Below are 12,019 nucleotides of genomic sequence, written 5' to 3' on the forward strand. Positions count from 1 at the left end.
GCAATCTTAGTCTGGGTAGCAGTAGAAGCTCTACAGTTGGTTGCAGCAACACTGGGCTAGAGAACAAATTAATCTGCAAGGGCTTCACTGATCTGTTCTGCAGTGATACCAGCTGTAATGCCCCTCCCCCCGCTCCATCATGGAGAGAATAAGCAGTGTGCTTAAGCTCAAACACAAAGAGGAACGACACAAAAGAGTTAGGAGAGAACCTCTCCCAGTGGGATCAGAGCTTACAGGAACATGAGGGACAAAATGGGAAGGGGAAAGGGAGGATGATAATGGGAGGGAGAAACGGAGAAGGGGAGGGAGAGGGGAGTGAGGAGAAAACTGGCAGAAAGGGAAAGGAAAATAAGGAGTGAAACTTCTTCCCGTTTGCATTGCTGCAATCGATTTCCTATTTCTTTTTCAAATCAGCCCTACTATAGAGATGACTGATTCAGAATTTGTGAAATTAACCTGAAACTCTCAAGTAAATCACTGGAAAGTGCCTTTTGCAGTTCTGTCACATCCCAATACAGTGCCCTGAGGAATTCTGCTCAGTATCAGTAGCAAGTGCAATTCCAGGACACTTTATAAATATGTCAAATCCACTCATCTGTAATGCAAATAAATGGAAGATGTGTTTATACTAGAGATGCTAGTTTCTTTTTTTTCTGGTTTTCTAATAGTCATTCTTCATCTTTCCAATTCCAACCATTTAGTGATGACGACATTCCATGTCCATTGATGCCCAGATAATTGTCAGTGACATTCTTGCACCAATGTCTAAACAGAGTGCTCAATAACATCATCAGCTGTGGTTCCGTGGGTAGCACTCTCACCTCTGTGTCAGTAGGTTGTGGGTTCAAGCCCCACTCCAGGACTTCAGTACAGAAATCTAGATTGACATGCCACTGCAGTACTGAGAGAGTGCTACACTTTTGCAGGAGCCTTCTTTTTGGATGAGGCGTTAAATCAAGGCACTGCTCTATCCACTCAAGCGGATGTAACAGATCTCATGGTGCCATTTTCTCCCTACTGCCCTGGCAATAATTATCCCTTAACGAACATTGCTACAATAAATATATATTATCTGGTCATTATCACATTTTTGCTTGTGGGAGCTTGCTGTGCGTAAATTGGCAGCTGTGTTTCATACACTAGAATAGGGCTAGACTTAAAAAGTCCATTTGCTATGAAGCTTTTAGAGGCGTCCCAAGACGGTGAAATGCTTTGTATATAAATGTAAGCTTTCTCTTTAAGAGCTAGCAGCAATCTATCTGTTTATTTTCTCCCTCAATGTCTAGTTTTCCAACTCACTGCCTGTTTCAGCATCCTCAAGAATAGGAATTCAGCACTGGGGATCAGACAGCCACCTTGTTGGGACCCAGTGCACAAAGGCCAACATTATAGTGTGTGCGCATGCACGAGCATGTGTGTGCACAGGCTGTGTGCACGTGTGGGCATGTGTATGTGTACACACCAGCATGTGTGTGTATGTGGACATGAGTTTGTGGGCACATGTGTGAGCTTGTGTGCACATTCGAAAATGTGTGTGTATGAGGGTGTGGGTGTGCGTGCGCGAATGAGTGTACACGAGCATGTGTGTGTGAGGATGTATGTTTGTGAGCATATGTGTATGCGTGTGTGGGTGTGCACGCATGAGCCAGTGTGTGAGTTATCTGCATGAGAAAGTGTGTTTAAGTGTGTGCGCACGTGAGAAAATGTGTGCAGGCATATGCATGTGTACATGCGAGTGTGTGTGTTTATGCAAGCCTGTGTATGTCAGCAAGTATGAGTGCGGGCATGTATGTATGAGCATGTGTGTATGTGCGCACACATGAGCTGTGTTTGCACGCAAGCTTGAAAGGGTATGTGTGAGCATGTAAGCGTGCATGCGGGCAGGTGCATGCTCATTTAATGGTTGTAATCTGCCAAAGTCAGGTTAGGAATTCAACAAGAAAACTGTAAAACTTCAACTGTATTCCTGTCGGAACTTTCGAAAGCAGGACTTTCGAAATGAAAGAAGAATTGGTGAAATCCAATGATGATCATGCTCATAGTTTTCGGTGGGAGGTGCCGGAGGACTGGAGAAATGCAGACGTAGCTCCATTGTTTAAAAAGGGATTAAAGGAAATGCCAAACAATTATAGGCCAGTTAAGTCTTACATCGGTGGTGAGCAAATTAGTAGAATCAATCCCGAGAGATAAGATTAACTGTCATGTGGAAAGGCATGGACTAGTCAGGGATGGTCAGCACGGATTTGTTAAAGGAAGGTCTTGCCTCACAAATTTGATTGAATTCTTTGAGGAAGTGACAAGAAGGGTTGATGAAGGTAGTGCAGTGGATGTTGTGTACATGGATTTTAGCAAGGCATTTGACAAGGTCCCACATGGCAGATTGGTCAGAAAAGTAAAAGCCCATTCAGGGTAATGTGGCAAACTGGATAGAAGGTTGGCTTTGTAACAGGAAACAAAGGGTAATGGTCGATGGATACCCTTGCGAATGGAAAGTTGTCTCAAGTGGTGTTCCACAGGGCTCAGTGTTGGGACCCTTGCTATTTGTGTTATATATTAACGATTTGGCTGTGATCGTGGGGGGCATGATTGGGAAATTTGCGGATGACACAAAGATTGGCCGAGTAGTGGATAGTGTAAAGGATAGCCATAATCTCCAAAACGATATAGATAGCTTGGTGGAGTGGGCGGTAAAGTGGCAGATGGATTTTAACATAGAGAAATGTGAGGTCATACATTTAGGGAGGTCAAACAGTTACAGGGATTACAAAATAAATGGGAATATACTAAGAGGGGTAGATGAAGTGAGAGATCTTGGCGTACAAGTACACAGGTCCCTGAAGGCAGCAGTTCAAGTAGACAAGATTGTAAAGAAGGCACATGGAATGCTCTCCTTCATTGGCAGAGGTATAGAATATAAAAGTAAGGATATAATGTTGGAATTGTATAAAACACTGGTGAGGCCACAACTGGAGTATTGTGTGCAGTTCTGGTCACCGCATTACAGGAAGGATGTAATAGCTCTGGAGAGAGTGCAGAGGAGGTTTACAAGAATGTTGCCAGGGTTAGAAAGCTGTAGCTACGAGGAGAGATTGGATAGGTTGGGGTTATTTTCCTTAGAACAAGGATGGCTGAGAGGTGACTTGATTGAGGTATACAAAATTATGAGGGGAATAGATAGAGTGGACAGGATAAAATTGTTTCCCTTGGTGGAGAATTCTAGAACCAGGGGACATAGATTCAAGATAAGTGGCAGAAGGTGTAGGGGGGACACGAGGAAGAACTTTTTTATGCAGAGGGTAGTGGGTGTCTGGAATTCACTGCCCAAGTTGGTGGTAGAGGCAGAAATTTTAAACTCTTTTAAAAAGTACCTGGATCTGCACCTAAAGTGCTGTAAGCTGCAGGGCTATGGGCCGGGTGCAAGAAGGTTGGCTTAGAAAGGGCACCTGGGTGTCTTCAAGCTGGCATGGACAAGATGGGCCAAATGGCCTCTTTCTATGCTGTAACTTTTCTATGGTTCACTGATCTTCCCATTCTGTCCTACTTTAAGATTCTTCATTAGCGCCTCCTTCCATAACGTTCCCCCCCTCAGCCTCAGGGGAGAGATAACCTCCGTGATCATTCAGCCCGGTGAGAACAAGCAACTCCCTGAACAGAGATAGGAACAAGAAATCTCCACTCACTCCACACAGCTTGCCTCCTCAGAGACCCACCGATTTCCTGTTGAAACCTCTCAGCCAAGGCCACTCTCTTTATGCCGGAGGGCACTCGTAGGAACAAGAGGAGGACATTCAGCCCCTTCAGCCTATTCCCCCATTTAATTAGATCGTGGATAATCTGTATTTTAACTTCATTTACTGCTTTGGGTAATTAATCCTTAACCTTACCCAACAAAACTCCATCCACGCCAGTTTTGAAATTTACAACTGATTTGCTGCCCGGCTTTTTTTGGGGCAGGGGGTAGGGAGCAGAGAGTTCCACCACCCTTCGTATGAGGAAGTGTTTCCTGGCATCACCCCGAAGGACCTACCCCTAACTTGAAGGTTAAGTTTGCTAATATCTCGCTACGCACCCCAGTGTCAAAACCTGTCTTCAATTGTGGAAAATAAACACCAGTGCAGACTATCTGGGTCGAGTGGCCTGCTTCTGTGCTGTATGTTCGAAGTAACTCTCAGTAATTCTCTCTGTTCACTCCTGAACCTGGCACAACAACGCATGATGAGCTACAGATGGTGTAAGGGCAGCACATCGGCAAAGAGTCCCATCAGAACTCCCAGGGAAACAGCAAGCAGCGTGTACTCTAGATGAATAATTAAAAAATAAATCTCAAGCGATGAGGTGTGGAGACAGTGATGCAATGTTCGTCCAGTGATGACTGACCTCCAATTAAAGACCTTAGCTGCAGGCAGAGTCAGGCACATTGCTGAAAGCTCCCTTCATATTTAGACAAATACAGTGGGTAGCTTTTCCTTTCATCAGCTGTTAGTGACCCATTCTTAATTTTGAACTGTGACCTTACTCGGTGACTGTGTAACAGTTATTATGCCCCAATCACACAAGAATCACAGAATTGTTACAGCACAGGAGGTGGCTATTTGGCCATCGTGCCTGCACTGGCTCTCCAAATGACCATTTCAACTAGTGGCATTCTCCTGCCTTCTCCCCGTAACCCTGCAGATGGTTTCTTTTCAAATAATCATTTAATTCCCTCTCGTATGCCTCGATTGAACCCGCCTCCACCACACTCTCAGGCAGTGCATTCCAGACCCTAACCACTCGCTGGGTAAAAAAGTTATTTCTCAGATCACTTTTGCTTCTTTTGCCAATTACTTTAAATCTGTGCCCCCTCGTTCTCGACCCTTTCATAAGTGGGAACAACTTCGCCCTATCTAATCTTGTCCAGACCCCTCATGGTTTTGATCACCTCTGTCAAATTTCCTATCAGCCTTCTCTTCTCACAAAAACAGTCCCAAGTTCTCCAATCTATCTTCATAACTGAAGTTTCTCATCCTTGGATCCATTCTTGTAAACCTCAGCTGCATTTTCCCCAAGGCCTTCACATTCTTCCTACAAGGTGGCACCCAGAAGTGGACACAATACTCCAGCTAAGGTCTAACTAGTGTCTTATACAAGTTCAACATAACCTCCTTTCTCTTGTACTCTATACCTCTTTAAATAAAGCCTAGGATACTGTATAATTTACTAACTGCTCTCTCACCTTTAATGACTTATGCACATATACACCCAGGTTCCTCAGCTCCTGCACCCCCTTTAGAATTGTACCCTTTACCTTATATTGTCTCTCCATGTTCTTTCTACCAAAGTGTATCATCTCTCATTTCTCCGCATTTAACTGCATCTGCCACCTATCCACCAACTTGTCTATGTCCTTTTGAAGTTGTCCACTGTCCTCCTCACGGTTCACAATGCTTCCAAGTTTTGTATAGTCTACAAATTTTGAAATTGTGCCCTGTACACCAAAGTCTAGGTCATTAATGTATACCGACCCCTGGGGAACTCCACGACAAACCTTCCAACAACCCAAAAAACAGCCATTAACCATTACTCTGTTTCCTGTGACTCAGCCAATTTTGTACCTATGTTGCTACTGTCCCTTTTATTTCATGAGCTATAAAAGCTCTCAAGTCTGTTGTGTGGCACTGTATCAAATGCCTTTTGGAAGTTCATGTACACATCAACAGTATTGCCTCCATCAGCCCTCTCTATTACCTCTTTGAAAATCTCCAGCAAGTTAGTTAAACATGATTTTCCCTTAAGAAATCAATGTTGGTTCTCCTTAATTAACCTGCCGTGTCCATGTGACTGTTAATTCTGGCTCGAATGATAGGTTCTAGAAGTTTCCCCACCACCATAGTTAAGCTAATTGGTCATAGTTGCTGGGCTTACCTCACCCACTTTCTTGAACAAGGGTATAATGTTTGCAACTCTCCAGTCCTCTGGCACCAACTGAGTCTAAGGAAGACTGCAAAATCATGGCTAGTGCCTCTGCAATTTCCACTCTCACTTTCCTCAGTATCCTTGGATGCATCTCATCCAGTCCCTGTGCCTTGACAAATTTAAGTACAGACAGCCTATCCAATACCTCCTTCCTTATCAATTTTAAACTCTTCTCCTCTTTCACCATGACCTGGGTAGCATCTGCTTCCTTGGTCAAGACAGATGCAAAGTATTTATTTAACACCTCAGCCATGACCCCTATCTCCATGTGTAAATCCCTTTTTAGTCCCTAATCAGCCCTACTCTGCCTTTTACCACCGTTTTACTATTTATATGCCTATTGAAGACTTCGGGATTCCTTTCTATGTTAGCAGCTGGTCTTTTTTCATGCTCCCTCTTTGCTTCTCACATTTGCTTTTTCACCTCCCCTCTGAACCTTCTGTATGCAGCCTGGTTCTCAATTGTATTTTCTAACTGGTACCTGTCACGAGCACATTTTTTCTTCTTTATCTTAATTTCTATCTCCTTTGACATCCAAGGAGCTCTGGATTTTTTTGCTCTACCTTTTCCTCTTGAGGGATTATACCTTGACTGTGCCCGAACCACCTCTTCTTTGAAGGTAGTCCATTGTTCAGCTACCATATTTCCTGCCAACTTTTGGCTCCTATCTATTCGGCCAAGATCTGTTCTTACCCCATTTGGCTTTCCCCCAGTTAATTATTCTTACTCTGGATTGTTCTTTGTCCTTTTCCATAGTCACCTTTTCCATAGTCACCCTAAACATTATGATACAATGATCATTGTTCCCTAAATGTTCTCCTACTGACATTTGACCCACCTCATTCCTTAAACCAGGTCTAGCAGTGCCTCCTTTCTCATTGGGCTGAAAACACACTGCTACAGAAAATCCTCCCGAACACACTCAAGGAACTCTTATCACTCTCTGCCCTTTGCGCTACCACTACCCCAGTCTATATTCGGATAATTAAAGCTCCCCATTATAACTACACTATAATTCTTGCACCTCTCTATAATTTCCTTGCAGATTTGTTCCTCTACATCCTTCCCACTAGTTGGTGGTCTATAGACTACATCGAGCAATGTAATTGCACCTTTTTTGTTCTTTAGCTCTAGCCAAATCAATTCTGTCCTTGAATGCTCTAGGAGTTGCTCCAGCACTGCAATGCTCTCCTTAATCAATATTGCCACCCTCCCTCTTTTCTTCCTTTCCTATCTTTCCTGAACACCTTGTGTCCAAAATATTTAAACCCTAGTTCTTCCCTTCCTTGAGCCAGGTCTCTGTTATAGCCACAACATTGTAATTCCACATTGTAATTCCACCTGCGCCTGTAACTCACCAATCTTATTAACCACACTCCGTGCATTCACATACATGCACTGTAATCCTGATTTAAACTCTATTACTTTCTCCCTTCCTCTGACCCCAAATATTAACTTACTATTCACTATTCTATCTCTCCCTGTATTTTGTGTACCTTGGTATTCCTCTCTGATATTCTCTCCTGGTTTCCATGCCCCTGCCGAATTAGTTTAAATCCTTCCCAACAGCACAAGTAAAACACACCGCAAGGACTCAGTCCCGGCTTTGTTCAGGTGCAATCCATCCAGATTATACAGGTCCCATCTCCTCCAGAGCCAGTCCCATTGTCCCAAGAATGTAAAGTTAACCTCCCTGCACCATCTTTCCGTCACGCATTCATCTGCCTTATCCTCCTATATACTCACTCATGTGGGTCTGGGAGTAATTCGGAGACTACTACTTTTGATGTCCTGCTTGCTAATTTTCTACCTAGCTCCCTAAATTCTGACTGCAGAACCACATCTCTCTTTCTGCCTATGTAATTGATAATGATATGGACCACGACTGCTTGCTGTTCACCCTCCCCCTCCGAGCGCTCTACAACCGTTCAGTGACATCCTTGACCCTGGCACCAGAGTGACAACAAACCATCCTGGATTCACGTCTACAGAAATGCCTACATGTTCCCCTAACTATTAAATCACCTATCACTATTGCTCTTCTAGACTTTCTTGTACCTGCCTGGTGTAGCTGAGCCACCCATGGTGCCATGGACTTGCCTCTGGCTGCATTTTTCAAATGAGCAATCACTTTCATCAGTATTCAGAACTGAATACTGTTTGGAGAGTGGGTACATTCGGGGGACTCCTGTATTACCTGCCTGCTCCTTTAGAACTGCCCAGTACTCACCCATTCCCTCTCTCCCTATGTATTCATAAGCCTTGGAGCAACCACAGCTATAAACATGCTACCCATGTAGCTTTCAGCCTCATGGGTGCATCACAGTGACAGCAGCTGCTGCTCAAGTTCCGAAACCTGGAGCTCAACCTACTGCAACTAACAACACTTTCTGCACAAATGGTCGTCCAGGACACAGGAAGCATCCTGGAGTTCCCACATTGCACAGGATGTGCTCTGTCCAGTTTGGAGCAGCCCTGCAACTTCTTTATTTATTAGTTAAACTTGCTACTGCAGAAAAACTTTACCAATACTAATACACCTAATACTAATACACTGCTAATACTTAACACATATTACTAGTTGTAATAAACCTTACTTAAAAATAAAAGATAAAGAGTTAGAGAATTAAAAAGGAAGTAAAAATAAGATGTATTTATGTTGAGGATTGAATCATCATGGCATAGATGGAGGCTATTCATCCTATCGAGTCCATGTTGACTCTCTGTAGCGCAATCCAGTTGGTTCTGTTCCCCTGTTCTATCCCCGTAACTCTGCAAGTTGATTTTCTTCAAGTTCCCACCCAATTTCCTTTTGAAATCATTCAACATCTTCGCTTCCAACATTCTCGTGGGCCATGAGTTACAGTTACCACTCACTGCATTAAAGTGGTCTTTCTTATATCCCCTCTCTATCTCTTGCCCAAAACCTTAAATCTGGGTCCTCTAGTCCTTGTACCATCAGCTAATGGGAACAGCTTTTTTGTGTCTATCTTATCTAAACCTGTCATAATCTTGTACCCCTCTATCAAATCCCCACTAAATCTTCTTTGCTCCAAGGAGAACAACCTCAGCTTCACCAACCTAACCTTGTAGCTAATAACCCTCATCCTGGAGCCATTCTGGTGAATCTCCTCTGCACTCTTTCAAGGAACCTCACATCCTTGCTGAAGCGTGGTGATCAGAACTGGACGCAATATTCTGGCTGTGGCTTAACTAGAGTTTTGTACAGGTTCAGCATAACTTCCCTGCTTTTGTACACAATACCTCTGCTTCTAAAGCCCAAGATCCCAAATGTTGAGGGAGTTAGAACATGGTATTCTTCAACTACCAGTCATTATTAAAGCAATTCATCTTGCAAGGAATTTAGATAGTTGCTTGAATAAAAAGGAACACTAGGAGCAATATCTCTCGAGGTTGCACAATGGTGTGCAGCAATCAGAATGTTTTGTACGGTGCAATAAACAAAGTGCGCACAACAAAGAACCATTAGAGTGAACATGAGCAGGAGCATGGGATTAAAGCAGGTGTGTCGTGTGGAGATCCATACTTGATGGGCTGAATAATCGATCCTTCCTGAACTAATGTTCAGTGATCCTTGGTGCCCATTACCCAATCGTCCATTGAACTCTGTTCATTGCCTGGAAATCTCCACAGTGAAACTGCATGGGAAACCACAGTCATTGTATAAATTATACAACCTGAAAGTCCAGATTCAGTGATATACTGGGGATAGAATGCAAACATACGAGTTAGGAGCTGGAGTAGGCCATTCGGCCCTTTGAGCATGCTCCATCATTCAATAAGATCATGGCTGATATGATTGTAACCTCTATTCTACATTCCTGCCTAACCCCCGATAACTTTTCATCCCCTTGCTTATCAAGAATCTACCTAGCTCCGCCTTAAAAATATTTAAAGACTCTACTTCCATTACCTTTTGAGGAAGAGAGTTCCAAAGTCTCATGACCCTCTAAGAGAAAAAAATTCTGACCTGTGATGCTTCCTTGTCTTACATCCTGAAAATATTAGCTTTTGTTGGAATATATTTTTCCAGAAGGCTCCAGTTCATGGTTCAGTTTGATTGGTAATCATCGGTGCCTTGCCCAGTTCATCAGATCTGAAGCTAGACAGTGGCAGCCTTATCAACTTCACACCAAAAAAGGATTTGCATTTATGTCCAATGAATATCTTAGAACACTTTACATTCAATGAATTACTTTCTGAAGTATTGTCACTGCTGTGATGCAGGAAATGCAACAGGCAGTGTCTGCACAGCAAGCTCCCACAATGAGCAATGTGTTAATGACCAGATAATCTGTAATTGCGATATTGATCAAGGGATAAATATTGGCCAGGATACCAGGGAGAACGCCCTGTTCTTCCTTAGATGTCAGCGATGGGATCTTTTGCATTCACCTGAACAGGCAGTTGGGCATCCGTATAACCTCTTATCTGAAGACGGCACCTCGGACAGCGCGGCACTCCCTAGGTGTTACACTGGATTGTCAGCCTTGGTTTTTGTACTCAAGTGCTGGAGTGGACTGTGAACACGGAATCTCGTGACTCAAAGTTGAGAGTGCTACCAGCTAAGTCATAATCACAGCATATCACAATCCTGAGCCTGTTCTCATCAGCACCTGTACCTGTGCACTTCTATACCAGTGGCAGTTCACTGATTCTCCTCTGCCCCTCACACCCACCACCCCACCCCACCCCACTTCCTAATCCAGGAGTGGTTGAGGACAATTGCAGCATTCCAACTGCCGCCTCAGCTCACAGCTAACCCTGGGGGCTGAACCCAAGTCTCTCTTTCTCTGTAAGATAGTGCTGTGACCCTTGAGTCAAGTATCATGTGCTTTGCTTTTCCAGAAATTTGTGCAGATATGGACTTTCACCGAGTCCTCATTGCGACAGAGCCCTTTAGAACATAGGGGATGAAAGAATTTTCCATGATGTTCTCATTCCCGTACTCAATTCCCTCCCCAGTTTCACCTCTCCCTATCTCTGTAACCTGCAGCAGCCCTACAAACCTCTGAGGACTCTATGTCTCTCCCACTCTGACCTCTTGTTCATTCCCGCACTCCCTTCACCATGGGTAAGCGCACCGTCAGTTGTCTAGCCTCTAAGCTCTGGAATTTCCTCCCAGATGTCTCTACCTTCTCAAATCCTGCCTCTTTGACCAAGTTTTTGGTGTCACCTGGCCCAATATCCCCTTCTTTGGCTCGGCATCAATTTTTGTCCGATGACACTCCCATGAAGCACTTTGGGGCATTAAAAGGTGCTACATAAATGCAAGCTGTTGAATTTTTACAGTGACCTTTTGTCTCATGTGAAAAATATCTCAAGGTGCTTCAAAATAAACTAATTATTTTGAAGTGCAGCGATTGGTATGTAGGCACACGCGGCAGCCATTGCATACACAGCAAGATCCCACAGAGTGCAGCAAAGTGAATGACGAGATTGCTAATTTGAGGCGTTGTCGGTTGAGGGAGGAATGCTGCTCGGGGCATTGGGTGGATTCCTACAATGGTGTCGTAGGGTTTTTAGATGCAGAGCCAGGCTGAATCCAACTAATATGAAAGCATGTATGAGCAGGAGAGTCCTGAGCCCGAGGAAACTGAATCAACGTTAGCAGATTTGGCCATTAACTCAGCAGCCGTGTCACTTCAGATGTGCTCGCAGTGGTTGAATCCCTCGCACTGACTCAATGAGGAACACCTCCCAGCTGCTTTCTGCCACAATGATCTCATTAGCATTCAAAAGCTAAAACACAACGCTAGCTAGACAAGAGAGGGAAAAAAATCCCCAAAAAACGAACAAGGAACTTTTATTTTTACACAGCGTGTTGATGGCGATCTTTGCTCTTTAGCAGATGCTACACATGAGGCAATTATACTTCATAATATTATTGTAGCCCATTATTATTCCAATGACACAGAGACAGTATAAATGGTGAGTGCTGAGCTCTCTGTGAAAACGTTACACAGCTACCAATTATTACACCACCTTCTGATGTTATTAGCATATGATTTATAATGAAGCCATGATGCTCCTTGCGGTCTCT

At 43.8% G+C, this 12,019-nt stretch overlaps 1 protein-coding gene across 2 annotated transcripts in view; it reads right to left on the reverse strand.

The window, feature by feature from the left end:
- The window catches only part of dph1 (diphthamide biosynthesis 1), a 618,203-nt gene that overhangs the window by 240,652 nt on the left and 365,532 nt on the right, over positions 1-12,019 (reverse strand). The window lies entirely within an intron of this gene.

This window comes from Carcharodon carcharias, chromosome 10, assembly GCF_017639515.1.
Source record: "Carcharodon carcharias isolate sCarCar2 chromosome 10, sCarCar2.pri, whole genome shotgun sequence".
NCBI lineage: Eukaryota > Metazoa > Chordata > Chondrichthyes > Lamniformes > Lamnidae > Carcharodon > Carcharodon carcharias.